Genomic DNA, 18,671 nt, shown 5'->3' on the forward strand with positions numbered 1-18,671 from the left:
GAGGAAACGCACATTGCTTCTGGAATTCTGAGCTTGGTTTCAAACAATACCTCTGACCTAACCCCTGGTGTAAATCACCTGGGGCTTTGACTTGATGTGAAGAACAAAGAGGGGACTCCTTAAGTGGTATTTTCTTCTTCACAGTCAGGGGAGAGAAGCTGAGTTTGCTCTCAAAACCCTAACCCTCGCACACAAAAGGGGACACATAAAAATAGTAAAAGTTGTGGAACTTTTTCCGAACCTCCTCGCTGCAGACATGAAGAAATTACCTCTTGTAAGATTTTCCCTGTGTTGCACATTCCTGCATGTGGGTGGCTTGTGGGATTAATGCAAACGGCTGACCTGTCGTATTGATCAAGGAGGAGAGCGGCTTCGTTGCGGAAAGCCAATCTCTGAACATAATATTACCCTTCTGAAGGAAGAAGCGGGGCACGCTTTGGCACCATATCCCACATCTGAGCCCTCGAGTGAAGGCCCTTCTGCCTCCTTTTTTGCTTCCACTGTGCCATGCTGCACAGCGTGGGGCGGCACAGACTGACAGACAGTGACAGCGGTGAGAAAAAGGCAGGAGGGAGGCACTTCTGAGGCAAGCCTTGTCTCTAATAAAGGCAGTGATCAAACATGTTCTATGCCTGTGAAAGAAAATATTATTCTAGAGAACGACAGAACAGGGTGATGTAGGAAGCAAAGAGCGAGTTTGTCCTTCGATGCGATTGCTCTGATTTGGTTTTGGGGATCATTGCGGGAAAGTGAAAACAAATGTGCAGCTTTTGATGCGCCAGCCCTCATGGATCTTTCTCTTTATGCCTTTTTTCAGTTCCTCTTGCTGTTTTCTGTACTTAGAATTTTCCCTAGCTGGCCTGAAAAATGGAAAATTGCATTCTTCATCCCATGAGATGCAACAAGGCCACTCCAAGACACACAATTTCCCATAAACAAGTTACACAAAGACTTTCTCTCATCTTGTCAAAGTCATGGGGACTGTGCAAACAAACAGAATAACCATGGAAACAAAGTCTTTCTCCTCCCTCTCTTGTAGGAAATGCACTGGGGATGGAATTACACTCATTTTATTTTTGACATCCTTCAGTTGTCATGGTGGGAGTCTGGGCAGGTAGACTCAATTTTATTCAAAGTGATTGTCAGTTGACGTACGGAGCTTATGTGGCAGAAAACGACCTCAAACGCTTCCTCCAGTGCTCTTTCTGATTTCTACTGTACATGTTTGTGCATCTGTGTCAGTACTGTTAGCACACTTATGCCTACACACACACACACACACACACACACACACACACACACCCAGACGGAACCTACACCCAAGCTGACTCAGCAGGTTGGTGGTGATGATGCGTTCTCCAAGGCAGGGCCACATGTGTGCGGGGAGCTGACTGGCGTTCGGTGCACAGCGGGATGACATCATCCTCAGGGCGCTAATGATTGGGTGACCTCCTCCTGCTGGCTGCGCTGCCTGCAGAGCAGATGCATAGCAGACTGTTTCCTCACACGGTCTCCTCTGTGTGACTACTGTACTTACTTTATCGACGGCACTAACTCGAGGCCCGGCTTGGGAAAATCCAACACAGCCGAGCCAAATAGCACTCCTCATAAGACTGTATTATCTCTGCAATCTGAATCCAATTAACAGCAAACCCACACAGAGTTCAAGTGCCAGAGGGACAGAGGAGGAGGAAGGAGTGTGTGTGCGTGAGTGAGGGGAGATGAAACAGCAGGAGAGAAACAAATCGCACCATCTTTCCTGCGTTTTTCAGAATTTTCTTGCCCCTTTTGTGACATTCAACAATAGCTTTGTTCTTTGAGAAGGGAAAGGCGGCGGGGCTCACCTTATCTGCTCAATTCCCAGAGGGCATCAAAATGGCAAGAAAGAGAATCCCCACTTCTTTTCTTTAATCTAATTTTTCACTCACGTAGGGTCACTGGAGTAGGGGGGAATCACTCCTCACTCATTGCCAGGGAAATGAAAACAAAGATGTGTTCGCATCCTCGTTTTTTTTTTCTTGTTCCTTTATCCTCTGTTGATGCAAGGGCATGGCTATCGCACACAGAAGACATTGAATAGACGAGGCAGTGACAGCCGAGGCTTGACTGTGCTGCAGCAGGATATGGTAATGTGAACCAAATGAGTCTCATACGCATGGTGAGTGGCCCTCGAGACAGATCCCTTCCTATGAAAAGGGTGTTGAAACATACGGTAATTGCTTTCAGTGTCGTTTGGCAGCGGTGCACCTCCTGACTTCAGGGGCTTTTTATAGACAGGGTAATTCTCCATTATTCTGCCAACGTTACATTTCAAACGAGAGAGGAGAGGCTAGGGAAAACCAGGGCAACGGCACACACTTAAAAACTTGAGCAGTGATAAAAACAAATGGGAAGTGGGGGTGGAGGTGGGGTGACTCGCAATGGAAATAATTTATGTGTTAGTTTGGTCATGGCATAGGAGAGGTGGTGTGACTCAGGACCAAAGGGACTTTTATTCTCTCCATACTGCTGATAGAAATCTAATAAAGCAAAGTTTAGGTGCTAAGGTAACAAACACAGAGATAAATACAGCAAACATGGCTGCCTCCTGTCTTCTAGCTCTGAATTATTAAAGGACTGCAGGGAAACAGCAGCTGGTGAGGCGAGCAAATGAAAAGCGTTCAATGTGAGTTTCATGAAGCGGCTTTTGAACTCACTTTCCCTCGGTCTTTTCCATATCTCCGACACACATCTAAGAATTCTTGTGTTGACTGTCTCTAGACAGAATGAGTGTCAGTCTCCTTTTCATGGCAAACTGATTTGTGGTGAGATTTTGACACAAAATGGCTGCCATGAATCACCCAGGCAGACCGACAGGTTGCTGACGGATGAAGTGCCTCCACTCCTGCCTCACCTCCGCCTTCACATTCTCAGATGCCCCAGCTTGTGAGACCACCTTTATGGTTCCAATCATAATGCAATCAGCCTCAGAATAATGTCAGTGGTTAGCACTACATCTCATCACAGCTTGAAAGAGAAAGTCTTGCAACACGTCATAACTTACTGATTTGGCCCCGCGAAATGTCACCTTGTGTCACTGTATAGGAGCTTTACCTTCAGGGCTGTGGGGTTGTTGCATTGAAGCAGATGTCAAATAACCTCGTTTGGATTCCAGTACTTTGTGTACATGTTATCACTTCTTTTTTCTTCCCTCTTCTCTCATTTTTTCTCAACACTACTGAAGTGTCTGGTTCCACAGAAATGCCATGGAAGTATTTATTTTTTCTTCCTTTTTTTTTCAAAGAATGACATCAGGAGCGGAGGAGAAATGCCTGGCAGCTTTCTCTGAGGCTGCGGTCATGGCTGAGTGAGGTTCGGCTCCTCCTGAAATGCAGACTGGGAGTCAGGAGGTAAGAAAAGACAGCAGAATGACACGTTGAACGCTTTTTATCAGGTTACACATATAGATGCCGTGTGAGATCTTTCTGTTGAGGGATGGACAGACAGATAGACAGTCTGTCTGTGCTGTGGCATGTGTGCAATGTTATATTTACCATAATTCATGCCTGGTATTTTTTTGTTTACAACTTAACTGTTACAGATATGTGAAAAGAATGTGCAACAAATGGAAACATGATAAAAACTGATCTCATGTCAGTAAATGCAAATGAAGTAAATGAAGTCTACTCAAAGCACAAAATAGTCATCCAAAGTACTGCCAATGTTTGAGTGCGCTTCTAATGGACACTGTTCTCCCACAATGCAACGAAATGGCACCGTTCCCCACAGCTGAAAACATATAATACATCCATGTGAAAGAAATTAGAATAAATTGTGCTGGTGATACAGCTACGCAGAAATCTGGAATATATCCTCAGAAAGTCATTTTGCTGTCTATTTATGAAGTTTGATTGTCAGTCTAAAGTTGCACTGTTGTATCATTTCCTGTCAGAATGAAATGCTAAAACTTGTTGATATGTCTGTACACTGACTGTTAAACAACAGTACACTAATGATGGGTAGTATGTAGTATATACTGTAGAGATTTGGGACACACCAGAACAGTCTACAGTCATGCTAGCAGCCCTGTGATGCTCTACTTAAGCACAGCAATGCCTCGTGCTAAGCGCTAATGTTGGCATGCTAACATGCTCGCAATGATAATAATAACATGCTGATGTTTCAGCAGGTCGCATGTTGATGTTTAACAAAATGTTAACCATGTTCACATCTCCTGGTATGGGCATGCTAACATCATCAAACACAAGAGGCTTCATCCTCTGGGGACCACCAATGTCTGCACCAACGTTCATGACAATCCATCCAACAGATCAATATTTAGATATTCAAGTCTGGGCCAATTGACAGACAGGCCGACGATGCCATCCCCACAGCCAGCTCGCATGGCTAAATATGCAACAGTTGGCTACAATCAATTGAGCTGACTCAAAGATCTACAAGTAACACATTGTAAATGAGTGATTTTTCAACCTTTTCTCTTGGGCTGCAAATGTTTTGCCATTAAGCTCATGTTTTGCAAATTGCATTGTGCAAGCAAGGTTAGCAAATATAGGATTTTGTTTCAAAACATACACAGCAGTAATGAATCTGCCTACTTTTAATTGCAGAGAAGCTTTGGAATTTTAATAGGTTGAGGAACCAATCTCCTGAGAATAATTTGGGAATCTTTTTTGTCCCTGGAACTACAACTATGTCCCAACTCAGCTCCTGAAAGAAAAACGCTGTATTAGATGATCACAGCGCATCTATTAAAGCCAAATGTGTAGAGGGACCCAAGGGTGGAGATCAATTGGATAATTCAAGGGCAAACTCAGCTGAATATCTCAGAGATTTCTTTTTTTTTTTTTGAGAGTTGGAAAATGAGAGCACCCTTAAAAGCTGAAAATAGATGATTTTACACACGATGTCAGAAAATGTCAGTCCTTTGAGTGCAATGCAGGCCCAAGGCTATGCTTTTAGACTTTCCTTCAGCCAAGCTAAAGAGGAGACAGACATTAACTCATTTTGCATGCCTCAATATTGCACATCCCTTCTCCTAACAGCCAGATATCAGGGTGGAAATGATGGAACATTAGAAAAGCTTTTAAACCTTTTCTGTGTGATTGTGTCGTTCCTGACCGATTTTCACACAGTTGTTTAAGACTTCTAAAGCAGCACAAAAATGTTAGCCAAACACTATGAGGGAAGTGGAAAAGTGGAACAGTGTTTGTCAGAGAGATTAGTTTAACATAAACAAGGAAAATTGTGGGAGTGAGCGGCTGCTCACAAACGATTTGGCTGCCGGCTGGAGAGTAAAGTTGACCAGAGCGATCAAATGCATGGCATTCAGTGGAGTTTAGAGAGCTGGCCAGAGAAAGTAAGTCTCTTGGGATCATAGGATTTGACACTGATCCAGGTAAGAAGATGCCAAACTATCAAAACACAGCAAACCAAACAGTTTTAAAACACGAGAAGAAAACCACTGTTAATACTCAAACTTCCTGACAGCTCATGGAAGAGATGACTCACTGCACTGGGCTATTTATCGGCTCTTTTTTCTTAATTATACACTCTTATTTTCTAGTTTCAAACAGTTACGGGAATCTTCTCCTGAAGTAGTCTTTGTTGCTGACAGTAAAAAAAAAAAAAAATCTATTGTAAATGTTATTTCCTAACATATTTCCATCATAAATTTGAAGCCCATGTTCATAAAAGCCTGACGACCCCTCTATCTTCCAACAGTTCCCACAACTTCCATCATGGCCCTGCTATCTTTTCTCCAGTTTATTACTCCCAGATGCTATAAAACGCTGCAGCCCTGTTGCCACCCAAGGTGACGATTAAAATCACACAACGGCTCCATTTGCTGTGACAGACAGTCAGATCCTGCGTACAGTCCCATCCACTTTCTCTTATCGGGACTTGTCATTGACAGCCTCATTCAGAGAGATCTCCACTTCACACACACGTTTTCATACATCCCGTGCATTCTGTTAGTGCTCCCATTGTTTGACGAATGACAGGCCTGCGTTTGCTTCTTGCATTTACTATAATCTATGTATATGTATCTTGGCACGCATACAAAGTGTTGTGTGTGCGGTTGAGGGGGGTGGGAGAGACTACGAATGTGTGTGTATGGCATTCTGTTTCCTGTCAGGCTAACCGGCTCCATGGAAGCAAAGTCCATCAGGCAGGCAGGCAGGCAGGCAGGCAGGCACTGCTGTGGGCTTATTGAATGTTGGTTCAGGCCTGCAGGGAGGGAGCGCTCGGGCTTCCTTAATCACAGCACAAATGCCTTTATTCATCTTCAGAACAGTGCAATTAATTTTGTTGCCTGTGTCAGAACCTTTGGGGAAATCTGACCTGTTATTGCCTCTCAGAACCGTGCATGTTCTCTCTCTCACTCTAAGTGCCAGACAGGCATTCAAAACAAATTTCAAGGCTAATATTATATTCATATTCACAGCTTCATGAGGCTGACTAAAGTTCCTTTGTTTTATAAGTACAATAGAGCCATGTGTCCTGTCCTGAGTCTGTTAGCACCTTAGTGGTTTCTCTAATTAAAAAAGTTTACTAATTGTTCTTCTGGTAGCTCTCTTAATAACAGTCACAAAATCAGTCAATCTTAAAAGAATAAGGCTGATGTTTTTTTGTTTTTTTTTTTGCTTAAATAAATCCCAAGAAATGACAAAAGCTAGCAGTGTGTCTCTCAGCACTGACTTCCCCAACCTGTCTGTGGCTCTCAAGCTCATTTGTTCCTAATGAAGACATGAATCTCTAAAATAATGTAAAAAATATGCTCAGTAATTCCCTAAAACAGTGGGGCGCTGTAGGTTTTAGCAAAGGGGGTACATGCTGCATTTGTTTTGGACTTTTCACTAGTTTCTTTTCACTATTTCACTTGTGAGTTTGTACATTTTTTTTAAAGCTGTAGTGTACATGGAAAATTGACTTTGGTGCCCAGATATCAGACCATGGTCTTTTATGGGATTCGTTGTTAATAGAAATAAACAATATCACTGCCTTCATCCATTGCTGTTAATTTACATTGCTGCATTGCAAACAATAAATAAACAAACTGAGTACTACATGGCTTCATACAATGTAGAAACTATTACTTATCAACTGATAGGATGTGAATTGCTGAAATAAATCAATAATTCATTTGTACTGCTGCAATAAAATTGTCAATAACTGATTTCTAATTGTGTCCAGCATGTTAATTATTATCCAAGCAGCAATTTGCTGTTACGGCAATAAATACACAGTCGAGTATTTGCAATTGATTAGCACAATGTTTTAAATGCACATATTTCAAATATAAATCTTCCCTACTTATAATGCCATGACTCATTGTAGTACATGAATTGAAAAGATAGTTTGAAAACCTAAATGAGCATCATCTGATTTCTTATAATACATTTAAACTGATGTTTTTTTAGGTCTATTAGAGGGCAAATATGCTATAAAATTGGAATATAAAAGGAGCTAAATACAGCTTGCTCTTCAGTACAAGAATTCCAGTTATTTTGAGTTTGTCTTCAAACACTCATGCTATCATAAAACAAGGCCAACTTCCCTCCCTGAAATCCTCCACTTTGCCTTAGCACTAGAAATTAATGTCTCATGCAAAATGTCTTCGAGTCAAGAGGATCATTCTGGATACAATGAAACAAAACTTTCCAAGCTCGCAAGATTTTACAATGCTGTTCGTGTGATCCTCCAGCCGCGTAGAGGAGGAGATTCTGATACACGAGCTCTTTTAGGACCTCTGAGCTGCTGCGCTGTTTCTCAGGGTGAATCATGACATGGATTGATTTAAACCTGAAAGAAACCAGATGCAACCACAGCAGTTATGAATAACTGGGAGTATTAGCAGGCCCAGATTTCTGGCCATACGACTTCAATAACTGCCATAATCACCAGTACTCTTAATATGAAAGTGCTTCTCGAGGGTCGTACAAGGTTATTAAACACTGACGTGTTATTTATAGAACATGATATGCTGGAGTTTATCAGTGCTAATGGACGTGGTTAGTGTTACTGACATGGTTTAGACAATGCCCAGCTCAGTGAATATGCAGTATAGACCATAGGAATATCTTAACTAGCATTAGCTTGTTATATAGTTACATATGTTTGTTGGGCATTGCTCACATGATCCCTGTCCTTCTTTCTTTGTCTCACTGTTCCAGCACTGGGCTGTTGCAAGACATCTACAACCACATCAACAATCTCGCTATTTTCTTTTTAGATCGATCAAGCAGTGGTGGATGAAGCACAAAAATAGCAACACCACCATGTTAAAATACTCTGTTAGAAGTAGAAGTCATGCATTCAAACACCTACTTAAGTAAAAGTACAAAAGCATAAACATCAAAATATACTTTTGGTTTACCATGTCTCCATGACATTAACACAGCTAGGAGGCTAACTGTAGCTAACGCACCACTAGCGACAATATTGCCAAAGTTGCGCACACAACACAACTAGTACACACTTAACAACCTCAGCAATGAGCTAAATATTGGTAGCACTAATGTAAGCAGGTACTTCTTTTAGCAGCCGTCAGTTGTCTAACCCACACTGTAAATACACAAGCAAAGGCAAACAGCAAAAGCTGTTAATTGGCATTATGTGGTCCCAGAGTCCCCAACAACATCACAAGTATGACTGGGAGATAACTCTTCACACTCTTACACCATAACTATCAGCCAGCCAAAAGAAAGAAGGAAGCGGATCATGTGAGCCTACAACAAAGAATTAAAGCTATTTATCCCTGAATAACGCATTTCGTCACACTGGTTTTGTCTATGCTTAGCACAAAGTAAATTCCAAGTAAATCCCATTTGGAGATGTTAAATATTTCCAACGGTGTTTGAAGTGTGTTGTTCAGGTCCAGACAGGAGCCAGCAGTCGCTTTAGAGAGCTGACAGGACAAATATCAACAAGCAGGGAAAGGAAAAAATGACTCTTCCCCCAGTGACTCCCAGAGGATGTCGAGTGAGAGAGTGCGTGTGTGTGCGCGTGTGTGTAGACGTTTTTGTGGGCATGCTGGTTTGTGCAAGCATCTGTATATGCATGCGTGCAGGCTGGTGTGTGTGTGTGTGTGTGTGTGTGTGTGTGTGTGTGTGTGTGTGTGTGTGTGTGTGTGTGTGTGCATGCTGTTTATTAATGTGCACACATGTCTGCCAAACATCTGGCCTCACCTCAGTGTTTGAACATTTACACAGTACAAGCAGGTCAAAACAACAACTGCCAAATAAGTCATTAGGAGTGAGTTTATGAAAGTAACGGCATATGTTCTTGAGAACTAATCATTATTTATCTTCCGGCATTTCCTTCCTCCGTCTTTCCCTGAAATCACTTATAGATGACCCCATTTGTATCCACTCACCAAACAGATTTCGCTGCCTCGCTCGTTGCAGTCGCCTGATCACATTGTAATGGAAGGTGATCTGATTTTTTTGTCCAAATCCGCTCTGTCCCTCTTTTCAGACAGATGATGTTCTGCAGCAGCGTGGACCCGAAGTGTATGAAAGACATTTCATCTTGCTGCTGTCATGGCACAGATCCCACTCATTCCCTCATCTCTTTCTAATTATGCAGTCCTACGCATTTTAAATTGCTCCATAAAATGTGTTTCATGTAAAAAGTAAGGGCGTAGAACCCAATTAGTGCTGGAGCAATGAGAAAGCATGCTGTTCCTGCTCAATAGAGTCAATTATAACTGGACATGGAGGTGTGTGTGTGTGTGTGTGTGTGTGTGTGTGTGTGTGTGTGTGTGTGTGTGTGTGTGTGTGTGTGTGTGTGTACATGTGTGTGAAAGTGAAATGAGCCACGTGGGACTCATCTCCACCTGAATTGACAGAATCACGCAGGCAGTGCCTGGGCCATATTTTCATGGGGCATTAAGAACTGGTATTTAATTGCAGGCAGATTCAGTAAATTGATTTGGCTTCAAACTGATCCACAACTGTGACATTCAGTACAAGAGATGAGCATAAAAAAGCTTTTTAAACCTGCGTTCTATTTTGTTTTTGAAAATGTTCAGCTGTAATTCATTTTGCTTTCGTAATTCATTTAATTCATACAGCCCTGGCCTTGGATTGAACAATCAAGCGGACGCAGACTTTTTCAGGATAAGGCGACTAAAATACTTGTTTTAGGGTGAGTCCAGTTATTTATTTTATATATCTGTCTTTTGTTTGCATAGTTTCAGTCATCGTTCCCATCAGTCAGAACATGATACTCACCAAGTCAATTGTTATCGGTATCTCAATAATTTACAACATCCAGCAGACGCAGAATGAAATTAGCTTTCGTCATACTTTTAATTTAGTCCTCACCAACTCCCGAGCTTTAAATATTTCACTAGCTAGTCGCAGACTTTTTCTGCTGTTTTGCAATAAGCTTTTTAGCTGAAACACTGCTGTTAGCGGTTAACAGTTAAGCTAACATTGACCTGTTGAGCGATAAACAGAAAATTAGCTGAAAGATGCTAAAGCCCTCCAAATAGCTTGTACTACGTTTCACAGTACACATGTTAATTTTATATATTGTTAATGTAAAAAATATTGGTAATGCTTTAATGTTACTACTTTTGTTGTTGGTTGTGGTCATATTGTATTAAAAATATCAATACTGAATTGAAGCAGAATACTCACAATATATGACAATATATATGACTGTAGCTAACCCATTCTGCAGTGCACTTAGCATGGCATTGATCCATCCGAAAGCTTAACCTGAATGTAACTCTTAAATTGCTAGGCGTGGATATTATAAGGAAACATATCAGCCAAAGCAATTTAACTGTAATTGAACCTAATTTTTGACTGATAACTGTTTCACTGAAATGCTGTTTCATGATGTCCTCCAAAAATAATTTATCTATCCAGCACCAGACATACTATGGCAACGACTGATTTCATCATGCTGCTTGGTCTGACACAGTAGCACACACACACACACACACACACACACACACACACACACACACACACACACACACATGAACATGCACCCACACTGGCAGGTAGATAAGTTGTTGTTAGCCATTCCCAGGCTGTGTGTTGTCAAGGACTGCTTTGGCTATTGATTTCCACTCTTCAATAACTAATGCGTCTCCTAACCTTGGCTACATATTAAGAGGAGTTTGGCCCATTTAGAGTGGAGAAGGGGAATGAAGCATCAACAACTGATTTGGCACAAACTGCCTCACAGAAGCGATTAAAGCTCCTGATTTCAATGAGCCATTTAACCCCTTTCTTAGCTTTCGGGTGGAGTGCTCAGTGTAAGATGAATTGTTTTTTTTTTTCAGCCAGAGTGCTAGAGATGACTACGCCTTTCCTCTGTCTTACTCTGCAGCAGTGGAGAATACTTTAGTTCTAAATATGTGTGCTGGGGAAATTTCGATCGCAGTATCAACATACACATTTTTCACTCTCTGGCAGTGTCATTATCATACTCTCTTGTACTTTTAGATGCACAGATTTAAATTCCAATTTACTTTGAATTTCTTCTATCTGAAAATTACCTGACATCGTATCTACTCATAAAAGCATATTTATGAATCCCAGCTCTTATGATATTAAATTTAAAAAAATAAAGAAAATTAATGCCCCCAGCTTCTTAACTCTCCCTGAGTGAGAGTACCTTTGCTGTTTATGTGTGTGAGACAGGAGCGGGTCAGTCATGTTAATCATGTCCTTTCATTCTTTTTTTTTCGATCTTCATTTCGCACCTCACTTCCCTCTGCCACTCCATTCGCAGGCCTACGGCACTATTGATTTACACCCCTCACCTAATCACTTAGGTAACATTTCCCTGGCGGCTGCTTTTTCCTCCCATGATTCATAGCCAAGCGGTGAAATCTCCCCGTTGCCACTAATTAAGCGTAAGGTCAGCCTTTAATCATCACCTGCTTGTGCAGCATGAGCGACTGCCCTTGCTGATCCAGTGCCTTGCTGAAAAGCTCCAAAGCGTATTTGTACTCGAGCTGCGATGAATGATTATTAAGTTCTGTCATTACTGCGGCTTGAAAGACGTTCGCTTTGTTATTGCACTGAATATGAGAAAAAATGAATTAAAAAGAATTCTGAGCAGAGTCTTCCTCAGATATTTTTATGGCCTGATAATTGAAGTTGATGTGAGCAGATGCTTGACTGAATCATCTTTCTCTTTGTTACACTTTACAATCCCACAAGTGCACACACAGACACACACACACACACACACACACACACATACGCATATTATACTGGCTACCTAGGACCAACTCATTCCAACTGACGTTTATGTGCTATAAGTGCCACTTTGGTCCTATGTGTGATGATTTAACCACTTTCGACATTGGCCAAGAACCCCTCTCCCCCTACACTCCGTCCCACACCCACATACACACATATATTGGCCAATCCACACATGGAGCTCTGTAATGAGTGACTGTAGGCAGGAGTTTAACCTTTAGCTGCAGCGTGTGAAGAGAGAATGAAAGAGTGGCCTTTTTGGAGTTATTTTCTATCCTCCTGGTGGAAGTTCTTTCTTTGCTTTTCCCATCTCCACGGGGAGGTCAAAGGTCAGGGGTGACTGCGGAGGCGATTATTGTTGTTGGCATTATTGTCACTCTGGATTTCCAATAAAAGCAGTGTCTTCCTACTTAACGTAAAGCTTATGTGAGGCCACCACTGCTCCAGCATGTCATTACCTCCAAACTAGAGCTCATTTCACCCATGTGAGCAATCAATATCCCACACAACAGTATGTGGATGACACCTATACAAACAGCTTGCTTCGTCATTAAGAATCCAAGCAGTGTGATATTTCCTTTCAGATGAATTCATGTGCCATTTGGGATGTTATACTCTGTCATTTGTCATAGAGTGCATTTGCAATTGCTGTTATTTACATCTTAGCATGCCTGGGAGTCTGTCTTTGACAAATGGAAGGTAAAATAGGAAAGCTAGGCACTTGGAGGATGAATCATTTTTCATTATTCTCAAGCTTTGCATTTCAAGTTGAAAAAGTGCAAGTAAATGCAGCTGTTTGAACCGAAACTAAAATGTTTTGCTTAAACTAGGTCTCCTTCAAAGTCTAATGAGTTCATGGAGTTGGGTCATAAATCTTAGCTCACTTCACGCTGCACCCTCAGGAGGTCAAACATAGTGCTTAGGAAGATTGCATGAAGGGATCATTTACTGGCCACTGGCCATCACAGTCAATTCCTGATGTGCCAGAACAAAGGGGAAAAAAATGTCCACCAGTGTCTGAGGTGATGTATGCCTGTGCAGAGGGTAATTGCAACAGGCTCAAGCAGTGCATGGAGGCATCATCCAGCCGATGAAAGTAGCAGACAGACAGGGGAACGGGCGTGGAAGTGGTCCATCCGCTGGAGAGAGGACTCGTGATGGATGGGGTGCAGGAATGCCACACTCTCTTCAACAGATTGAAAGCAATTCTCTCAGTCCCAAAGTGGCAGAAACAAATGGCTGTGATAGAGGTTGGGTCGGCCTGTTATGAACTCCCAGACACTGATGCCTTTCAGGGCGTGTAGACTCTCTGGGGGGGTTTGGGAGCAGTGGCTGACTGGGTGGATGGCTGGTTGACAACCACCCTGAGTGCTGGTCTAGGCTTACAACTCCCCTGTCGAGACACATCCAACCCTCCCAGCAAAGAAGAATCCAAGACTGGGCCAATATTGAATACAATGGACGTCTTCATAATCAAGACCATATCCTGGCAATGGCTGTGAAGAAATATTTTCTTATAAAATCTGTATTAAAACAGTGTTCACATGTATATGGTCTCAGGAATTTGAGCTTGTTTTAAGCACAAGAGGAAGTTTTGCTCCAAAACTAGAAACAGGACAAGCGAAGCTCAGCCTCTGAAGGCATCAAATGACTGCAGTTCATTGGAAACGAAGTGAGAAGGGTTTTGTGGCCACTGTGGTGGCACCCATTGGTGGCTGCTGGTTAGAATATGAGATATGTCTCAAGCTCAGCATTGTAAAAAGATTAAGATTAAGATTTCCCTTTATTCCTCACAATTTACACACAACATGCAGTGTTAGGGGGAAACTGCACACGCCATGCATTTGTGAAATTCTTTCTCCGCTTTTGACCCATCCTTGGTCAGTCCTTCCTCTGCGGCAGATCAGGAGCGGTGGGCTGCCAGTTGACTGGCGCCTGGGGACCAGTTCCATTGTTGTCATCATTGGTCAGGTGGTGATTTTCTTGCATGTTTTTAGTGGGGGTATTTTTATGGAGGATACCCCAGGTGAACACAGGGAGAACATGCAAACTCCACACAGAAAGGCCCCTTTCCTCAAGCAGCAGGCACCATGGCATGGTGGAGAACACGCCCCCAGCGCCCACAGCGGGATTCGAACCGGGACCTTCTAGCTGTGAGGCGACAGTGTTTCTACCGTGCCACCCACGGTGGAACAAAAAGTAGTAAAAGCTTAAATTACTCTTAAAAGAAAAAATTGAATTGAAAATCACCTGAAATTTTTGGTTGTTTGAACTCATGAGAGATAACATTCTTCCATTTGAGGTCATGATCCCAAAGCTTTTCAGCTTTTGAACGAGTAGTCTAAGTCCAAACGTGAAGAGGAGCTGCAGTTCGTTCAGCTACACACATTGACTGCTAACAAAGTCAAAGCCAGAAGTAACTTCATGGCTGAGATATGCTGAGTCATGAGTGAGCGGTACTGTATGTGTCACTGACCATTGCCTTGAACCGGTTTGAGTCCTAGTGAGTGAAGCCTCTGCAATAATTACTGATTTAAACAGTTTATCTTCCAATAATTACAAGTACAATGAAAGAACACGGTTGTTTCACTCATTTTCACATTTATTAAAACACAAATGCAACTCATTTTGCTGCCTCAGCAGATTCACTGTTAGAAGAACACAGCAGAACAAATGGCAAAGTCTACCGAATCATAATCTAATTATTGTAATAGTAGTTAATAAAATGATGTGGCTGTCAAATGAGCTGTCATATCTGTCTAAGGTCAGCAGCAGATCTGCCACAGTAGAAGCAAATAATCTAAAGCAAAGAACAAATGTTACTGTACACTCATTTTAAGTCTGTTCATCTGTATTGGTTAAGATAAGATTGCACTTTATTGATCCCTGAGGGGAAATTCAGGTACAGTTCAGGCACAGCGGCAATTACAGGCAGCGCAGAAATGTACAGTATGAAACAGCAAGATATAATATGCAAAATACAATAAGCAAAATAAAACAAGCTATTTATGGGTCATATTAAAAAAATCTAAAAACCTGTACAAGATAAAATAAAATAGAGGACTTTGATAAAGTATCAGTGTGTCTGAGTGAGGGAAATATCGCTGAGTTTCACGGTGTCCATTGATCCAGTGGTTACAGAATCAGTTGTGTAAAATCCAGCTTGTTCTGTGACCCTGTGAACACTTCTGGAAACACTGCAGCAGACTGCTGATCCAAAGCTGTGACAGCAGGTGGTCCTTCACTGTGATGTTCAGGTGAAACATCTCGGTCTGCAGGGAGGGAGATGACAACTAAATGTACAAGCTTTTCTCTGTCACAGGGAGGGTTATGTATCATTTTAAGATACTAAAATATGGCATAGTGCAAACAGTTCAACAGTCCGCTCTGTGGTTCCTTCCTTCTGTTTGACTTCAGGTGAGTAGCAACATGGCCCTGATGAGGTAGACAACTTCATCAATGCTAATGAAACAAAGTAAGTGAGCTAACCATGAGCAGTCACCTAAACCCTGCTGTGATTAACGTTACTCTGTTGCATAATGCAGAATTATCTGACACATTTTAATGTATGTGCTGTAACATCAGATAACTTTCATCCACTGTGGGTTAAATCAAGGTAATGTTATTCATGCCTGTCGGCACTCACAGCTCCCCCTGCTGTCCATAAGCTGCAGCCGTGCCCCAGCTGTTTGAAACCCTCCCTCCAGCCTCTGAGCCACACCTTTATATTTACATACAGCCAAATGTCAAACGTTTAGTGGAAAATGGTAAAGGTGAAGTTTAAAATGCCAAATGCCAAATAGGAAAGTGCAGATGCAAATGCAAAGAAGAAAAAAAATGTATTTTATTCCAGCATTTCATTTCCATTTCGAACTCTTTTGATTTAAGCTTTTCCACTTCTCATTTTAGTTTCATATTTGATGTTTCCCTCTTCTTATTTCCACTTTCAATTTCAACTTTGCAATTTAAGCTTTCAGTTTGAGCATGTCCATTTAAGCTTTTGCATTTTAAATTTCACATTTTTCATTGTCGCTTTACATTTTCAGATCATTGAAAATGATGAAAAGAGTAGTCCTATTTGTGCGGTAAAATATTAATCTTTTAAATTTACTTACTGGACTTTTAATTTTTATCTTATCCAGCGAGGTAATGAATGTTAATACTTTTAATGGATATAGCAGAATAAATGGCAGGCACACAGAGTACGAACCATCGGGTTTCATGATAAAACTCATACTGAGGATTTGAAAACTATGAAACTTTAGTATACTAAAGTTTCATAGTGCATATTATAATATTATTATATATTATATTATTCAATGTTACTTGTTATTAAATAAGTAACATTGAAGTTTTGAAAATAGAGTATTATGAAGCGCTAACAATCAAAAACTCAGTTTCATGAGGACTGTCTGGGTGTGATTTGATCAGATTTGAATAACAGTGGCTTGCCAATATGCACAGACTTCACATTTCTGAGCTCCACCCATTTCAAAGCAGTGAGAACACAGTCAAAACAGAGACGATTAGCAAATCATTCAGATTTTGAGAGAAAAATTTCAGTATGAAAACCAGTTGGAGAAAATAGCTTTTCAGGGCCTTAAACACTATTAATAAACGTTGATGGAATTGGAAATCTCAATTTGCTTTCAGTTGAATTTCCCTTCCCAAATGATGCAGGTTTTTAACCCCACAGGACAAACCAATTCATTATCCCAAAAAATGAAAAATCTGAAACGCACTGCAACCATTTCCAGGTGATCATCTCTCCAGCATTTCCATATTAGAATCCTATTCTATCGGATTGATTTCCCTGGGAGACTTGTCAGTTCTCATTCATTTTTCAATTTGCAACTGCATCAGCGCGGGCCCACAGCCTTTGTTGAATCATAAAAAGGCTGTTTTCTCGGCCACTGCCCTGCATGCCAACTGCAAACCTATGATCTGGCTGCCAAATCAACCATGTGATATATTGATACGATGCAGAATTGTGACAACTTAGCAATAGATAGCAGGCTGTCCAAAAGGAAGAGGGGGGTCCTCAATTGTTGTTTCTGACATAGTTGGTTGATTTCATCCCTCTGTGAATGTGGATGCTGTTTAAAAGTCTGTCCCCATTTCTTCCTCTTCTTTCTTGCTCGCAAAAACAGACAGGCTCAGGACAGCCTTTGTCTTGATGTATTAATTACGTGGCTCTTCTCCCTCAACCAACATGAAGCAAAGGGGGAAAGATGGGTTTTTTGGAGCACGGGGAGCAGTTCCGTCCTCCTCCTCTCATCACAGCAGCAGAAGGTGCAGCAGATTAGGTGTCAGATGATATTTAATGTGAAGAGGGCCTGTCTCTTTCCCTGACATCCTCTCCTGGGTACACTGCTGCACGACACCGATACTCCACAGCTCTCAATCCAGGTCTCATCAAATGGCACTCAAGTCAGAGGCAGAGAGAGAAAGAGAACATATGGCAAGGAGGAAGAACAAAGATAGTGAGGAATGGGGAAAAGAGTCTGAAGAGGGGAGGAGATGTGAGATGGAGAAGAGAAGTCATTAACAGAAAGTGAAAGAGAGAAAAAGGACACGTGAGAACAGGAGATGTGAAAGGGATGCATGCAGGGATGGCAGGCTAGGAAAGGGCAAGAGATGGAAGCATGAAAAGAAAAGATGCAGGGACGGAAAGGAAGTCCCAGTGTTTATGGAAAAAAAAAAACAAAAAAAACAAAAAAAAAACGTAAGCTCAGGCTTCCTGCTGAAGCCTACAGTCACTGAATGATTGTGACAGTGTGGAGGATAAGAGAATGAGAAGAGGCTGGCCATGGAAGAGCTGTGAAATACCCTGGGATGAAAATACCTCACCCTTAGAGAGAAAATGGGAGGAAAAAAAGCAGTTGGTCTCCTCAGATGTGCTCCCTGGATGGGAATGGCAGAGGACTGGAGCTGCAAGAAAGCGTGACAGGATGCAGGCCCGCAGGTCGTGGAATCAATTTAAATGGTATCACGCCGCTCCTCCTTTTTCTACTTCTCCTCCCACTCCACCTCCTTTTTCATCTTCCACTCTTTCAGCCTTGCAGTCTTTCTCTTCCTTTCCCTCTCTCCTGCACTGCAGGAGAGGGAGAGAATACTTCATGATGGTAAGGAGTACAGCTTTGCTTTGAATGGTTACTTACTGCTCTTTACACATCTCAGTACTCTTTTACTGCATCAATTATATTTTAAGGAGACATCAGGGGCAGCAATGCACATCAGTAAAGTAGGCTGTTGGCGCTTCTCATTTTCGGATTTTCTGCCCTTTTCGTGCTACGCAGTTGAATATTTTGAGGTAAACAGTGATATTTCAAGTAGTTGTGCACATCGATGCCAAACTGAGGTTTCATATAAAGCAGTGGGTTGGATCAGATCTTTGTAACAGCTGGCATTTACAGTTTAGTTGGTGTTGACAGTGTAAAA

The sequence above is a fragment of the Chaetodon trifascialis genome, chromosome 19, assembly GCF_039877785.1.
Source record: "Chaetodon trifascialis isolate fChaTrf1 chromosome 19, fChaTrf1.hap1, whole genome shotgun sequence".
Taxonomy (NCBI): Eukaryota; Metazoa; Chordata; class Actinopteri; order Chaetodontiformes; family Chaetodontidae; genus Chaetodon; species Chaetodon trifascialis.